This window comes from Panthera uncia (genome assembly GCF_023721935.1).
Source record: "Panthera uncia isolate 11264 chromosome B3 unlocalized genomic scaffold, Puncia_PCG_1.0 HiC_scaffold_1, whole genome shotgun sequence".
NCBI classification, from domain to species: Eukaryota; Metazoa; Chordata; class Mammalia; order Carnivora; family Felidae; genus Panthera; species Panthera uncia.
In genome coordinates, this window is record NW_026057582.1 from 95,672,219 (window position 1) to 95,687,432 (window position 15,214).

General features: G+C 37.0%; 2 non-coding genes across 2 annotated transcripts; one reads left to right on the forward strand and one right to left on the reverse strand.

Annotated features, from left to right (window-relative positions):
* Positions 1 to 5,635: 5,635 nt before the first annotated feature.
* On the forward strand, positions 5,636 to 5,743 carry LOC125910476 (U6 spliceosomal RNA). Its single transcript, XR_007453986.1, has one exon. It is a non-coding gene; the product is annotated as a U6 spliceosomal RNA (small nuclear RNA).
* Positions 5,744 to 14,520: 8,777 nt separating this feature from the next.
* Positions 14,521 to 14,646, reverse strand: LOC125910620 (small nucleolar RNA SNORA51). Its single transcript, XR_007454115.1, has one exon. It is a non-coding gene; the product is annotated as a small nucleolar RNA SNORA51 (small nucleolar RNA).
* Between the last annotated feature and the right edge of the window lie 568 nt (positions 14,647 to 15,214).

The window sequence follows — 15,214 nt, forward strand, 5'->3', positions numbered from 1 at the left end:
AATGTTCATTCATGATAAAAATCCTCAACAAAGTAGGTTTAGAGGGAACATAACCAACATGATAAAGACCTTATATGAAAAACCCACAGCAAATATCATACCAAAGGGGGGAAAACTGAGATCAATAACACAACAAAGATGTCCACTCTCTCCACTTTTATTCAACATAGTCCTGAAAGTCCTAGACACAGCAATCAAACCAAAAAAAGAAACAAAAGACATTCAAGTTGGTAAGGAAAAAGTAAAAGTCACTATTCACAGATGAAATGATACTCTATATAGAAAATCCTGAAGACTCTACTAAAAACTGCTAGAACTGATAAACAAATTCAGTAAGGTCGCAGGATGCAAAATCAATATACAAAAAATGTGTTGCATTTCTATACAGTAATAATGAAGCAGCAGAAAGAAAAATTAAGAAAACAATCCCACTTACAAATGCACACAAAATAATAAGATACCTAGGAATAAACCTAACCAAAGAAGGGGAAGACCTGTACTCTGAAAACTATTAAAAAAACTAATGAAAGAAATTCAAGATGACACAAAGAAATGAAAAGATATCCCATCATCGTGGATTGGAAGAAAAAACACTGTTAAAGTTTCTATACTACTCAAAGCAATGTAGTCTATTTAATGCAATCCTTATCAAAATACCACCAGAACTTTTCACAGAACTAGAACAAACAATTCTTAAATTTTTGTAGAACCACAAAAGACCCTGAATAGTCAAGGTAACCTTGAAAAAGAAAAGCAAAGCTGGAGGCGTCACAATTCTGGACTTCACATTATATGACAAAGCTGTAGTCATCAAAACAGTATGTTATGGCCACAAAAAAAAAAATAGACATATAGATCAATAGAACAGGATAGAAAATCCAGAAATAAACCCACAATTATATGGTCAATTAATCTTCGATGAACAAGGAAGGAATATCCAATGGGGAAAAGACAGTCTCTTCAATAAATGGCGTCAGGATAACTGGACAGCAACATGCAAAAGAATGAAACTGGACCACTTACTTACACTATACACAAAAATAAATCCAAAATGGATGAAAGACCTAAATTTGATACAGGAAACTATAAAATCCTTGAAGAGAATACAGGCAGTAACTTCTTTGACATTAGCTGTAGCAATGTTTTTCTAGGTATGTTTCCTGGGGGTGGGGAAACAAAAGCAAAAATAAACTATTGGGATTACATCAAAATAAAAACTTAAGCATAGCAAAGAAAACAAAAAAACTAAAAGGCAACCTATTGAATGGGAGAATGAATATATGTGCAAATGACATATCCACTTTATCCACATATCCACATATCCACTTTAAAGTTTCAGTATCCAAAATATATAAAGAACTTACAAAACTCAACACCCAAAAACCAAGTAATCCAATTAAAAATGGTCAGAAAATATGAACATTTTTCCAAAGAAGAAATACAGATGTCCCATAGACACATGAAAAGATGCTCAACATCACTCATCAACAGGGAAATGCAAATCAAAACTATGATGAGATAACTACCTCACACTTGTCAGAATGGTTAAAATCAAAAACACAAGAAACAACAGGTGTTGGTGAGGATGTGGAGAAAAGAGAACCCTCTTACACTGTTGCTGGGATTGCAAACTGGTGCAGCTACTGTGGAAAACAGTATGAAGTTTTCTCAAAAAGTTAAAAACAGAACTACCCTATGATCCAGCAATCTCACTAGTAGACCTCACTAGTAGGTCTTTACCCAAAGAATACAAAAACACTAGTTCAAAGGGATACATGCACCCCTATGTTCATTGCGGCATTATTTACAAAAGCCAAGATATGGAAGCAGCCCAAGTGTCCATCAACTGACAAATGGATAAAGAAGATATGACATATGCATATAATGGAATATTACTCAGCCATTAAAAAGAATGAAATCTTGCCATTTGCAATGGCATGGATGGACCTAGAGAGTATAATGCTGAGCAAAACCAGTCATACAGAGAAAGACAAATAACATATGATTTCACTGGTATGTGGAATTTAAGAAACAAAACAGATGAACATAGGGGAAAGAAAAAAAGAAACACACTTTTAATTATAGGCAACAATCTGATGGTTACCAGAGTTGGGAGGGTGGTTAAAGAGGTGATGGGAATTAAGCAGTGCACTTGGTGTGATGAGCACAGGATGATGTATTGAACTGCTGAATTACTATATTGTACACCTGAAACTAATATAACACTATATGTTAACTATCTAGAATTAAAATAGAAACCAAAAAACAGTAAATGAATGAACAAGTTGAGGTACATCATACAATGGTATACCACTCAGCAATAGATAGAATATATGTAGTAATATATGTAATATATGCAACAACTTGGACAAGTATCCAAAGCATTATGCTAAAGAAAAAAAAGCCCAACCAAAAAAATGTATCATTTTTTTTATTATTCCATTTACATGACATTCTAAAAAAGGCAAAACGATAGGGATAGAAATCAGATCATTGGTTACAGGGACTGGGAAGAGGAAGACACTGCAAAGGGGCAAAAGGAACTTTTTGATATAGTGGAAATATTCTATAACTTAATAGTGGTGGTTTTTACATGACAACATAAATTTGGTAAAACCCATAAAACTGTGCATTTAAACATAGTGACATTTGTTGTATGCATATTATACCTCAGTAACTCTGAATGAAAATAAATTGTATAAGATATATATTCTTGGTAATTTCTTAATATACTTTCTTATAAAAGGAAACAGGAAAATCCCTATAAGAAACTGCACCTCAACCATTTTTTATTTTACTCTCCATTTCTGATTTTCTTTACACTGTTAAAAGAGAAACTATACAGTTTTCACATTAGAAAGAAAGTGATGGGCACTAGAAGTTCAATATATGTATGTGGCCACAAATGAATTATATTTAACATCTTCCTATGATGTTTTCCTCCAAAATTCCTTTACACCATAACAAGCAAAAAAAAAAAAAAAAAAAGTTGCAATATTATCGTGTTGTTATTTCTCCAGAAATCTGGGTTCTGGAATGCTATTTCAATTTGCACAATTCTAAGAAAGCTATACTAGAACAGTATGCCAGTGCATTTTCACAACAACAAAAAATTATTCCAGTGGCTGACATCTAGGGCAGAGGGAAACAGAGAAATTTTTCATATATTGTATTTATTCATACTTGGGAATACATGGTTGACAGGAGGATGAGAAAAGGGTTTCAGAAATTACAAAAAAGAATCAGGAGAGTTTAGAATCCCTAACTCTCTGGCCTCTTATAGATGTAATTATTTCGGAGAAAGAGAGCCCTAACATAGGCAGTCCAATACATCTTTTCTACTCATGCTGTGACACAGCTGGCTAGGTACGGTGAAAGTATATTAATTCACTTACAAGTCCTCTTCATAATCAAATAAGAGGCTGAAAAGAATGGAAGGGGTGATACTGGGAATTTGAGCAGTACTGTTTTTCAAAATAATGCCATAAGAGCCCTCTTATCTAATATATCTGTGGCCAATTGGTAAGTGAATAAAGTAAAAGTCAGTAAAAAGGAATCATACAAAGTGATTCACTCATTAGAATTTTTGTTTTAACTTAAAATATACAAATCCATATATATTCATCAATCTTTTGACATAGGACAAAGGCCTTCACTTTTAATATGATAGGAATTAAAATGATCTGTTACCAATATTTTTTAGCAACTTGCCTTTAACAAGTCTTTCCAAAACATTCAATTGAACTTTCAGAGAAACAATTCTCTTTTCACACTTAAAATTCTTTGGTTTATATAATATTTAACTCAATTACATAATTATAACAGCAAGTACAACTGGTATAAAAAGCTTTGGAAACAAACACAACAGACTCATGGGAAGCATATAACTCAACTGGCAGGAACAGAGCATGCAGAAGTTTTATATAATCATTAATAGATGTTGAAATTTATCAAAAGCTTGTGCCGCATTTATTAAGATAACCATGAAAGAATTCTTGTTTATTCAATTAATATAGTGCAGTATACTGAGAGAATTTATGAAATTAACCATTCTTACTTGATCTGATATTTGTAATACACTGATGGATTTAACTGTATATGTTATTTAGGATTTTCACATACAGTTCATAAGTAAAGTGGACCTTTAATTATCTTTCCTTATGCTGTCTTTATTTGGGTAAAGGTCATACTAGCCTTAAAAAAAGTTGCAAGTTTTCCTCTTTCTTTTTTCATAAAACTTATATAAAACAGTAATTTTCTTCCACAGAAAATTTGGTAGAACTCTCCCATAAAGTCATCTTTGTCCAGCGCTTGTGGGGAGTATGGGTATAGGTAAGGGTTTTTGATTACCATCAAATTAATTTGTCCTTTATCTGCTTATGCCATTTTATAATTACATATTCTTCAAGAACCCTAGCTCATCTAATTTTTCAAAATACTTTTTTTTATATAATAGTCTTTTTAAAAATTACTTTTGTTGGGGCGCCTGGGTGGCGCAGTCGGTTAAGCGTCCGACTTCAGCTCAGGTCACGATCTCGCGGTCTGTGAGTTCGAGCCCCGCGTCAGGCTCTGGGCTGATGGCTTGGAGCCTGGAGCCTGTTTCAGATTCTGTGTCTCCCTCTCTCTCTGCCCCTCCCCCGTTCATGCTCTGTCTCTCTCTGTCCCAAAAATAAATAAAAAAAAAAACAAAAACAAAAACGTTGAAAAAAAAATTACTTTTGTTGCAAAATAAAGTCATGAAAGTGCCTCAGAAGCAACTTGGTGCTGTCAAGGAAGGTTTCAGGGAGACCTGAAGGCTATATAAGAGTTCACTGAAGGATCAACATGTACAAATGCATGGAGGCACATGGAAAAACATTTACAAAAAGAAGTTAAATGTTATATTTTATCCTGTAAACAATAACAAACCACTAAAGGTTTTTGAGCAAAAGCAACTCAAAAGTCACATTTGCATCTGAGCCAGGGGAAAATTCAGGATTAGTGGGACCTGAAGCTTATACAGTTTGTGAGGTAGGTCTTTAAGAAAAGAATAGAGGGGTGCCTGGGTGGCTTGGTCGGTTGGGCGTCCGACTTTGGCTCAGATCATGATCTCACCATTTGTGAGTTTGAGCCCCGCATAGGGCTCTATGCTGACATCTCAGAGCCTGGAACCTGCTTCGGATTCTGTGTCTCATTCTCTCTCTCCCCTCCCCCATTTGTGCTCAGTCTCTCTCTGTCTCTCAAAAATAAATAAATAAATGTAAAAAAAAATTTTTTAAGGAAAGAATATGGACTTGTGAATACCAAATTAGGCTCAAAGGTAGAGTATTTCTAGAAGCTATTCCTACACCTAGGTAATAACTATAAAGAAGAGATACAAACCATATAGAAATGTCTCACTAAAATGAAACTAAATGTATCCCCCCTTCAATCAACTTCCATTCAGCTGGATCTCAAAAATGTCTGAAGCAGCTCCAACACCACCTAATACAAGAGAAAATGTGACTAGGGAAACTAGTGGAAGGGGACAGTGGTTTTAATCAATTGTGGTTTAAATATATTCTGCAAACTTTATAAAAACATATGACCATGTGACCATATGACAAGTGACATGCCCTGCAGCTAAAGCTTTCTTAGCTTAAGGGGGGGGGGGGTCGTGGCTGACTTTGGCCACACATATAATAAAATTGGAAAGACACAGATAAGATTAACATGGCCCCTGCACAAAGATGACATATAATGTTGTGAAGCCTTACATAATAAAAAGGAAAAAAAGGGAAGACAGGAGGGAGGAGGCTGTTGCATTAGTAATGAAACAAAGATGAGGCCTGAATCAGGATAGCTGCAACATAGGTAGAAAAGGATTAGATAAGTGGGATATTTTGGATGTTGAATAGGCAGGGCTTGGGAACTCATTGAAAATAGTAGGTGAATGAGTGAAGGGAGTGTGAGTTCATTTCTGGGTTGGATGTCAAGAGTGGATGATGGTGCCATTGACTGAACTGGAGTGTACGGAAGGAAAAGCAGGTTTGGTGGGGAAGAAGAGACTAAATTCAGTTTGGAGCACATTGAGTTAAAGTGTGTTTGAAACATTAATTCACTCACCCAGAAATTCTTTCTTGAGCATCTAGTATGCTCCAGGCACCATATTAGGTGCTGAGGATGTAGTGGTAACCCAGGTAAGATCCCGACCTTCATGGAGCTGCCATTCTACTGGGGGGATCAGAAAAAAAAAAAAGAAAAAAAAAGAAAAAAAAATTACTTTTGTGAAAAGTTTCTAGGTTGTGATCTCCAGGGAACTTCAGAAAACCTCTAATATTACAGTCTGTACCTCTCTTGGCACTAATCTTCAAAAGTAGTCTCCCTCCATTCTAGCACATAGCCCTCAAGATGGAGAGGGTGTTAGGGGAGAGGGAAGGCTTGAAGGCCCATAGACCTGTCTACACTCATTGCAAATTCCCACATCCCCAGCCCTGCCCACCATGCTGTTATCTAGCTGTCAGTAGGCTGCTTTTTTGCCTTATGGTGTCAATGAGGCCAACAATGAGCTACGCAGGTAATTACCAGGGCACAGAATCCTATCTAAAGATTAATATCTAAAATCCAGTCACACCCTATCTACTGTCTATGGTGCCCATTCATTCTGGAGGCAACAAATGTAATTAAGCATGTATTTGTTCCAGGCTCTGGTCAAAGTACCAAGAAACTCAGTAATGAACAACATATAAAGGACTTTGCCATTTTGAAGTTACAGTTTAGTGCAGCACTGTCCAATAGAAATATAATGCAAGCCACATGAGTAATTTAAAATTTTCTAGTACCTATATTTTTTTAGAAAAGAAACAGGTGTTTTTAAATTTAATAATGTTATGTAGACTGAATTATGTCCTCTTCCTCCCACCCTCAAATTTATATGTTGAAATCCTAACCCCTAGCATTTTAGAATGGGACTGCATTTGGAGAGAGGGCCTTTAAAGAAGGCTTCAAATGAGATCATTAAGGTGGGCTCTAACTCCAATATGACTAATGTCTTTATAAAAAGAGGAGTTTGGGACATGGACACATGCAGAGGAAAGATCATGTGAAGATACAGGGTGAAGATAGTCATCTAAAAACCAATGAGACAGAATGGCTAAAATGAACAACTCAGCAAACAACACATGTTGGTGAAGAGGCAAAGAAAGGGGAACACTTTTGCAATGTTGGTGGGAATGCAAACTGGTGCAGCCATTCTGGAAAACAGTATGGAGTTTCCTCCAAAAGTTAAAAATAGAACTACCCTACAACCCACAATTACATTGCTAGGTATTTATCCAAAGGATACAAAAATGTTGATTCGAAGAAGCACATGCATCCCATGTTTATAGCAATGCTATCGACAATAGTCAAATTATGGAAAGAGCCCAAATGTCCATAAACTAATGAATGGATTAAGAAGTGGTATATATATATATATATATATATATACTGAAATATTATTCGGTGATAAAAAAGAATGAAGTCTTGCCATTTGCAATCATGTGGATGGAACTAGAGTGTATTATGCTAAGCAAAATAAGTTGGAGGAAGACAAATATCATATGAGTTCACTCATAGTGGAATTTAAGAAACAAAACAGATGAATATAGGGGAAAGGAATGAAAAATAAGATAAAAACAGAGAGGGAGGCAAACCATAAGAGACTCTTAAATTCAAAGAACGAACTGAGGGTTGCTGGAGGACTATTGGGTTGGGGGATGGCCTAAATGGGTGATGGGCATTAAAGAGGGCATTTGTTGGGATGAGCAAGTGATGAATCGCTAAATTCTACTCCTGAAACCAATACTACACTATATGTTAACTAACTCGAATCTAAATAAAAAATAATAATAAAAATAAAAAATAAATAAAAACCAATTAGAGAGGCCTCAGAAGAAATCACCTTTGCCAACATCTTGATCTTGGACTTCTAGCCTCCAGAACTGTGAGAAAGTAAATTTCTGTTGTTTAAGCCACCCACTCTGGAGTACTTTGTTACAGAAGTCCTAGCAAATCCATAAAAATAATATATTTTATTTAGTCCAATATATCCAAAATATTACCATCTCAACATGTAAGCGATACAAAAATGAATTAATGAGGTACTTTGCATTCCTTTTTTTTTATACTCAGTTTTCAAAATCTGGGGAGTATTTTATACTTGCAGCACATCTCCATTCAGACTAGCCACATTGTAAGTGCTCAGCAGCCACTTGAGTCTAGGGCAGTGGAAGTCTGGTGTGTCCAGCCCTCTTCCAAACCAGGCTGCCATTTCCCACACTGTGAAACCCAGACATGCTCTTTGCTCAGTGTTTCTGAGTTTGTTTGCTTCTTTGTTTTTCAGTTTGCCAGTCCCACTGACTTCCCTCTGACTTCTGCAGCGATTTAGTGTTGGTATGGTGACAGAGAAAGCAACCCGGGCTCAGTTAATCATCTTGTCAGAAATCAAAAGTCTCCCCAGAGGACTGGAAGGTTTTTGAAACCTCACTGTTCTTGGCTAGCTAGTATTCAAATAAGAGCACTGTAATGACTCAGTCATCTCCCTGTTCAGCCTTATGCAAGTTTTTCCTCTGTTGATAGTTGGAGTTTCCCAAAACTTCAAAAAACAGAGAAATTGAGTGGGACATTCAAAGATTCTAAATGTGCACTGAGAGCCATGAAAAGAAATAATAGCATAGAACTCCTCTACTCCCAGAGTCCCAATAGCAAAAACCCACTTCTGTGAAAGATCATCCTGAGATACAGACAAATAAAATAATTCTTGACCAAAGACAGTTTTATTCCCATCTATTAAAAGGCAGAGTCACTTAGTGCTAAATTTCAAACATTCTTTTCCCCTTCATGTTGAACACTGGAGCTTGCACTTTCATCTACACTTCTGAAGTTCTAATTCACTAACATCCTAATGAAAATTTATAGTAGTTTTTAAAGTATATGTAATCCAGATATCAGCTGACATTGACCTATTTCTTAATATCTAGATAAAGACAGATTTAAGTCTCCATGGTACGGATTGTAGAAAAATGCAGTGGGATCCTTGGGATATCTGCCCATTTTAGGGGTTGGGGAGGGTGACACTTTGGAACGGCTGCCTCTGCTTCTCTACCTCTGCTGAGTGAATATTGAAATCAGGGGTCCTCTCATCATCCACTCCCATCCAGCTCAATGGTGCTCTGCCTTAGGTATTCTTGTCCTTAATTTCTACCCAGTGCACCCTCCAATCAATATATTTTGAGTGAATAGAAAATATTACTGGAGGGGCACCTCAGTGGTTCAGTGGGTTGAGCATCCGACCGGCTCACATCATGATCTTGCAGTACGTGGGTTTGAGCCCCACATCCGGCTCAGTGCTGTCAGCACAGAGCCCACTTCAGATTCTCTGCCCCCCTCTCTCTGCCCCTCCCCCACTTGGAATCTCTCTCAAAAATAAATAAACTTTTTTTTAATAAATAAATAAATCCCTATTTGTTTCTAAGGCACACTACTTAAGTTATCACAAGTTTGCCGTGGTTCCTGCAGACCCCCATACCCTATCCTATGGTCTCACCTTTGCTTCAAGTAGCTTATCAAGGTATCTTTTCTCTTCTAAACATATCTGTAACTCTGTGTTGAGAGGTCTCTATTGGATCAATTTCACAATGTGAATACATCTGTTCTGTTAAGGAATATTTTTTTTCTCTTTCTTTCATCTTTCCACCCATCCTGTACTCTTTCCATCCAATACTTCTCCATTTAGTGTCCCATATTCAGTCATTGCCAGTATCCCAGTTTAAAAATTAAACTATGATATAAACTTTTATGTTTCATTTTCACACTTCCTTGTTTGTACGCTCTCTAGCTAATAGTCAAATGTTAGCTGATACTGCGTTAAGTACTTTCTTTTTCACTGGGGTATCTGCATTCTAGTAGAAGAACTAAGACCTTGCCACACTGACCAAAACAAGTAAAAATGGGGGTATCCTAATCTTGAGCACAAAGCAATTATCTAAAAACAAAAGTACTCCCTTTGCCTTCTTGCCTTTGGTGGCCAACATTGGGCATAGATGTTTGGTCCTTTCTTTCTTTCTTTCTTTCTTTCTTTCTTTCTTTCTTTCTTTCTCTTTCTTTCTTTCAGAGAGAGAGAACACACACACAAATGGGGGAGAGGGTCAGAGGGAGAGAGAGAGAATCTCATACAGGCTCCACACTCAGCCTGGAGCCAATCCCACAACCAAGGGATCATGACCTCAATTGAAATCAAGAGTCAGATGCTCAATCAACTGAGCCACCCTCAGGTGCCCCGAAGGTTAGTCTTCTTATAAAAAGGAAATAGGATTTCAAGGAGTATGAAATTAAAAGAAAAACTGAACATGTGGTGTAACTTGTTTCCATCCTTAGAATCTCAGCATCTTAGCCAAAGGGCTCCTTGGTTAGATGTACAGCCCAACTGTCTCATAATCAAGGACACTGGTCCTTCTTCAAGAGAAGGTCTGGGGGAAAGGCTCTGCATGAGGCATCAGAGTGTGTGAGTTACCTTACCCCCCAGGAAATGGGGCCTACTCTCCATAATACCCCCTCCACAGCAGGTAGTTTTATCCCCTTCCTCCAAACTTACCCAGTTCAGTAGCTCTTCAACATCTCCCTTGCAGCACTTACCCTTTCTACCTTCTGTTACAGTTATTTACCTTTACACCTTTTTTTCCCTGTTAGAAATGAATCTCCTGAGGGCCTTGGTACTTACTTTTCCCTCAGATAAATGTATTTCTGATCAAATGTAATCTTGTCAGAGAACCCTTCCTTGACCAGCCTCTGTAAAAATAATACATTCTCCATCACATCTCTCTCCATTCTCTTCTTCATTTTTATTCAGAGCTCTTATTACTACTTGACATGTGATATATTTTTTGTCTGTCTCCCCAGCACATACCCAGGAATACAACTTACTGAGAAAAAGAAATTTTATTGTGTACCCAACTCTGTTTCTAGCTTGTAAAATAGAGCCCTGGCATACAGGAAGCACTGAATAAATATTCATTAAATGGATTACAAATCAATCATAATATCTATCTACATATCTATCTATATGCCCTCCACAGTACCTAGTACAAGGCCTAGCATTTCTTGAGAACCTAGTAATTACCCTTGAAGGTAGGAAAGGGCAAAAGGGTGGTAGGGAATAAAAGAGAAGAGAAGAAAGATGTGTGAAAGGAAGGAGAAGGGAAGGAGTAAAGAAGGAAGGAAGAAGAAAGGACTAAATGGCCAAATGAATTCATAAATGAACAGGTTCTATTTAAGCAACATGTCACTTTGGGAAATTATGGAAAAGACTACAAGTGTCATTAAAACCAACTGGTACAAGGAAGAAGGCTTAGATAGTGGCTCATTTCCTTGGTAGAGCCATTTACTGCAGAAAGTCAGAATGCAAGGGAAATTACTGTAGGAGAATGTTATCCTACAGTCTGGCCAAGTGAAATATTAGATGGATTTAGGCTTGGCCATCCATTAGATGGATTTACTGCTTGGCCAAAAGCCACAGAGCTAATTGTTACTTGTTTGAGTCTCTTAAGACTACACCATTAAAACTTGAATTTTTAACATAACGAATAAACATCTGTGAGCCCCTTAATTAGAGGATGGTCTAGAAAATTAAAAAAATTACTTTTTAAAAAAGAGAAATTAAGACATGGAATCAGTCCAGGCAATTATTCAACTGCATCTGTATAGGATCAATTCATATTTTCTCCCTGCCTCTTTAAATGCCTTTTGGCCATAAAGCCACTCCTCTTCAGCCCCATTTGACTCTTATCAGCCTAGCCATGCTGACCAGCCTTCATGTTCTAGCTATTCAACCATTAGGCACATATAAAGATGGCACATATAAAGATCATATTCTCTAATGATCAATAAAAGGGCACTGAGGTGCCAATGAGATAGTAGAGCACAATGATTAAGAGTTTAGCATCTGAAGTCAGATTTCCAGATTCAGATCCTGGATCTGTCTTTTAATTGATGTGACTTTGGGAAAGCTATTTAACCTCTTAATTCTCAGTTTTTATCAGTAAAATATGTGATAATAATGTCTATTTCATAGTGTTACAACAAATACGGTATATGCAAAAAATATGGTATATTGTCTATAGTGTTGTAATGTTATATTTAGTCTAGTTCCCAGCAAATAAGTGTTTAATGAATGTTAGTTCTTTTCTGTCTTGTTTGTATTTGTCCTTTTTTTCTCCTTTGATAGGATGAAAATTCTTAAAATGAGAAACCATGTCTTCCTTCTCCTTGATAATGATTCATTTTAACAATAAAGTGTTCTAAAATGAAAAGTATGTACTCACTTTAGGGGATTCCATTCATCCCCAGTCAGTAATCTCTACTTATATTTTCCTAAAGATAGCATCCAGTTGTGAAGCTGTTAGAAAGAGTGCATAGTATGCACCTGCATGTTATTTTCAGGTAAAAATCTGATCTCTATCATCTCTTTCTCTATTTCTCTCTTTCTCTCAATCTTGCTGTCATTTTCCACTTTATTCCTCTACTCCAAAAAGTTACATTGGATATTTGCAACCAAATTCTTCCCAATAGTTTGTTTTATACTCAAATGAAACTCAAATCACATTCTCTCATAAAACACAATTGCCTAATTGATGAAAGATAATGTGATTTCCCAGGGCTCTGGTCTTTTCACTCCTCCACTTTCCTGCAGAGTAAAAATGTCGTTCCTCTTATAAGCAGTAATAGGGGAAAACAGCATGGCAGATACCCTGCTCTAGAATACTGAAGCCAAAAAGTGAGACAACAGTGCTGACATCCTTGACCCTGGTGTACAGTTCTGACTGAACTTAAGTCAAAGATTCTTCCTTGCCCTTGTTAAACTGTAAGAAACCATTCTATTAGCTCCACCAACTTCAGTACATTTATTTGTCCTGCTTCCATGCTCCATATTCATTTGGGAATCACACTGCTGTAGCAAGAAGTAATCTCCCATCCATCATGATGCCCATTTGCACCATCACAAACCAGGGACTTCCCATAGAAAGAGAATCAAGAAAGGTTAATGAAGGAGAAGAAAAGCTAATGGAAGTCTACACATGTCAAAAAAAAAAAAAAAGGCTTCCTCGTCATAGTTTGACAAACACAACGCATTAGAAAATTATAAACTTGAGGATTCAGAAAAATAAAGGCACAGTTACTTTCTAAAGAACAGAGTCACATTTGTAAATTGCCGAGGTAATTCCAGTTTCAATGATTTCCTGTGGAGAAAATAAATCTGGGTTTATCAAGCTGAAATGCTCCCTACATCTTCCATATTTAAAAACTTGGATTTACTTGAACTTTTAAGTTAACCATCTGCCAAAAGTCTAAGCCTGTTTTCTTACATAATCAAAACCTGGGTTTCAGCTGGTATTAATAATACATCTGTATTATCCATAATTGCTTCAAGCTTCATTTTGGCATGATTAAGGGTAATCATAATCCTTTGAAAAGTCCATAGTTTATTCTGTTTAAAGCTACTGTTAGAGTTAATGCATTTTCATGTTTCTACCTTCAGTTCAATTAATCTGAAATCAAATATGCATTTCCTTTGATTACATCAACTTTTATCTTTCATTCCATATACCAAAGTAATAAGTCTGAGAGTCTAGCAGATAGGAATAGATTTATGTGTTTTGGTTAACAAATCCTATAAAAATCCCTAAAATATGCACAATAGTATCACATTTATGCAAAGGTCATATGTAAGTAGCTTCAGCCATCTGGGTAGAAGCTAAGAACCCACAAGTAATTGAAGGTCAAAGTCTCTAGTACAAAAAGGAGAGGTTGCCTGTTGCTGCTGTAGTAGCCCAGTGGTGTTCTATTTCTTCTTCACTGCCAACTAGCCACAGGCACAACCAGCCAAAATCAGACATGCTCTGCCAAGGGTGGGAGGGGTGGGGGGACACCAGTACCCCTCAGAGATATTCTGCTTTCAGGTACCTTCTCACACTACTAGTCTGGAATATTTGGCTATTGTTCTGCCACTCATGACTTCCTTGGAAATGATGACAATTCCTCAACAAAACTTCTTTTCTACCTAAAAGTAGAACTCTTGGCTCTACTAATTTCTTATTGTAATTTCAAGACACCCCTCCCAAGCCTTCAGGAGAAGGAAGAGGCCAAAGAATGAAGATTTTAGGGTTATTGCCTACACACCATAAACTCCTACCAAAATGCCAATTAATGACTCCAATCCCCCCTCCTCCCCAGCACTCAGCTTTCTTATTTGAAGGACTGTAGTCCATTCCATCTACTCTAGGTCTTACTTCCAAAACCAAAGCATCTGTCATATTCTCCAAATCAACCAAGCTTCCACCAAGAGGGAAATACCTTTGGTTCCTGCAATCAGCATCCCTCTACTTCTATCCTACAACCACTCTTCTCAACGTCCCAGCCTCCCAAAGAGAATATACAGATTACCTGAGGCCACTGAGGCAAACAGCCTCAGGGATTTTTTTTCTTTTTTCTTCTTTCTTTTTTAATTAATTAATATTTTCCCCAACTCCATGTCTCCCCATTCACAATACAGGCAAAGGGCCTGGGCCGTGGTGTATATGGGTAGATTTACTCTGCCTCCTTTTTCTGTACCATCAGTAGAAGGACACAGTCTGTGGTAAGCACTCTCAGGTTTTGAATGGGCCAACTCTTCTAGATCTCATCTCTAAAACCAGTACTTTGCCAAGTGACTCCAGCACACTCTGTTACCCTGCTTATACTGAACCATGTATATCCTAGAACACAGATCTTGTGGTGGATCTACTGCGTACAGGGCAATGCCCCTCCCATAGCATTAATAAGATACTAACATCTGCAACGACTATGCCTAAAACAGGTTTAGGGGCCCTGCTAATAACGAAGCAGAGCGGATGATTCAGGGTCCCTCATTTCACAGCCAAAGATTCAAGTCACAACAGGCTTTCTATGGTTGCCCTTCTATGTAGGCCCAGACCAAACACAAAACTCTGACACAACTGGCATCAAGTAATTATTAATAAAAAGATGCATCCAAAATTGAATTCTACTGAGGATGAGAATTCAGAATTTGAGCTTACATCAAACCTCAATCATATATAATCCAAAGGGAGAGCTCCCCTTTCTATATCAATTTGACCAATAATGATTTAATTGCCTATAGAATACAATACTCTGAAGTGCAGTAAAGGATACCTTTGGAAATTCATTATAAAACAACCTGTAT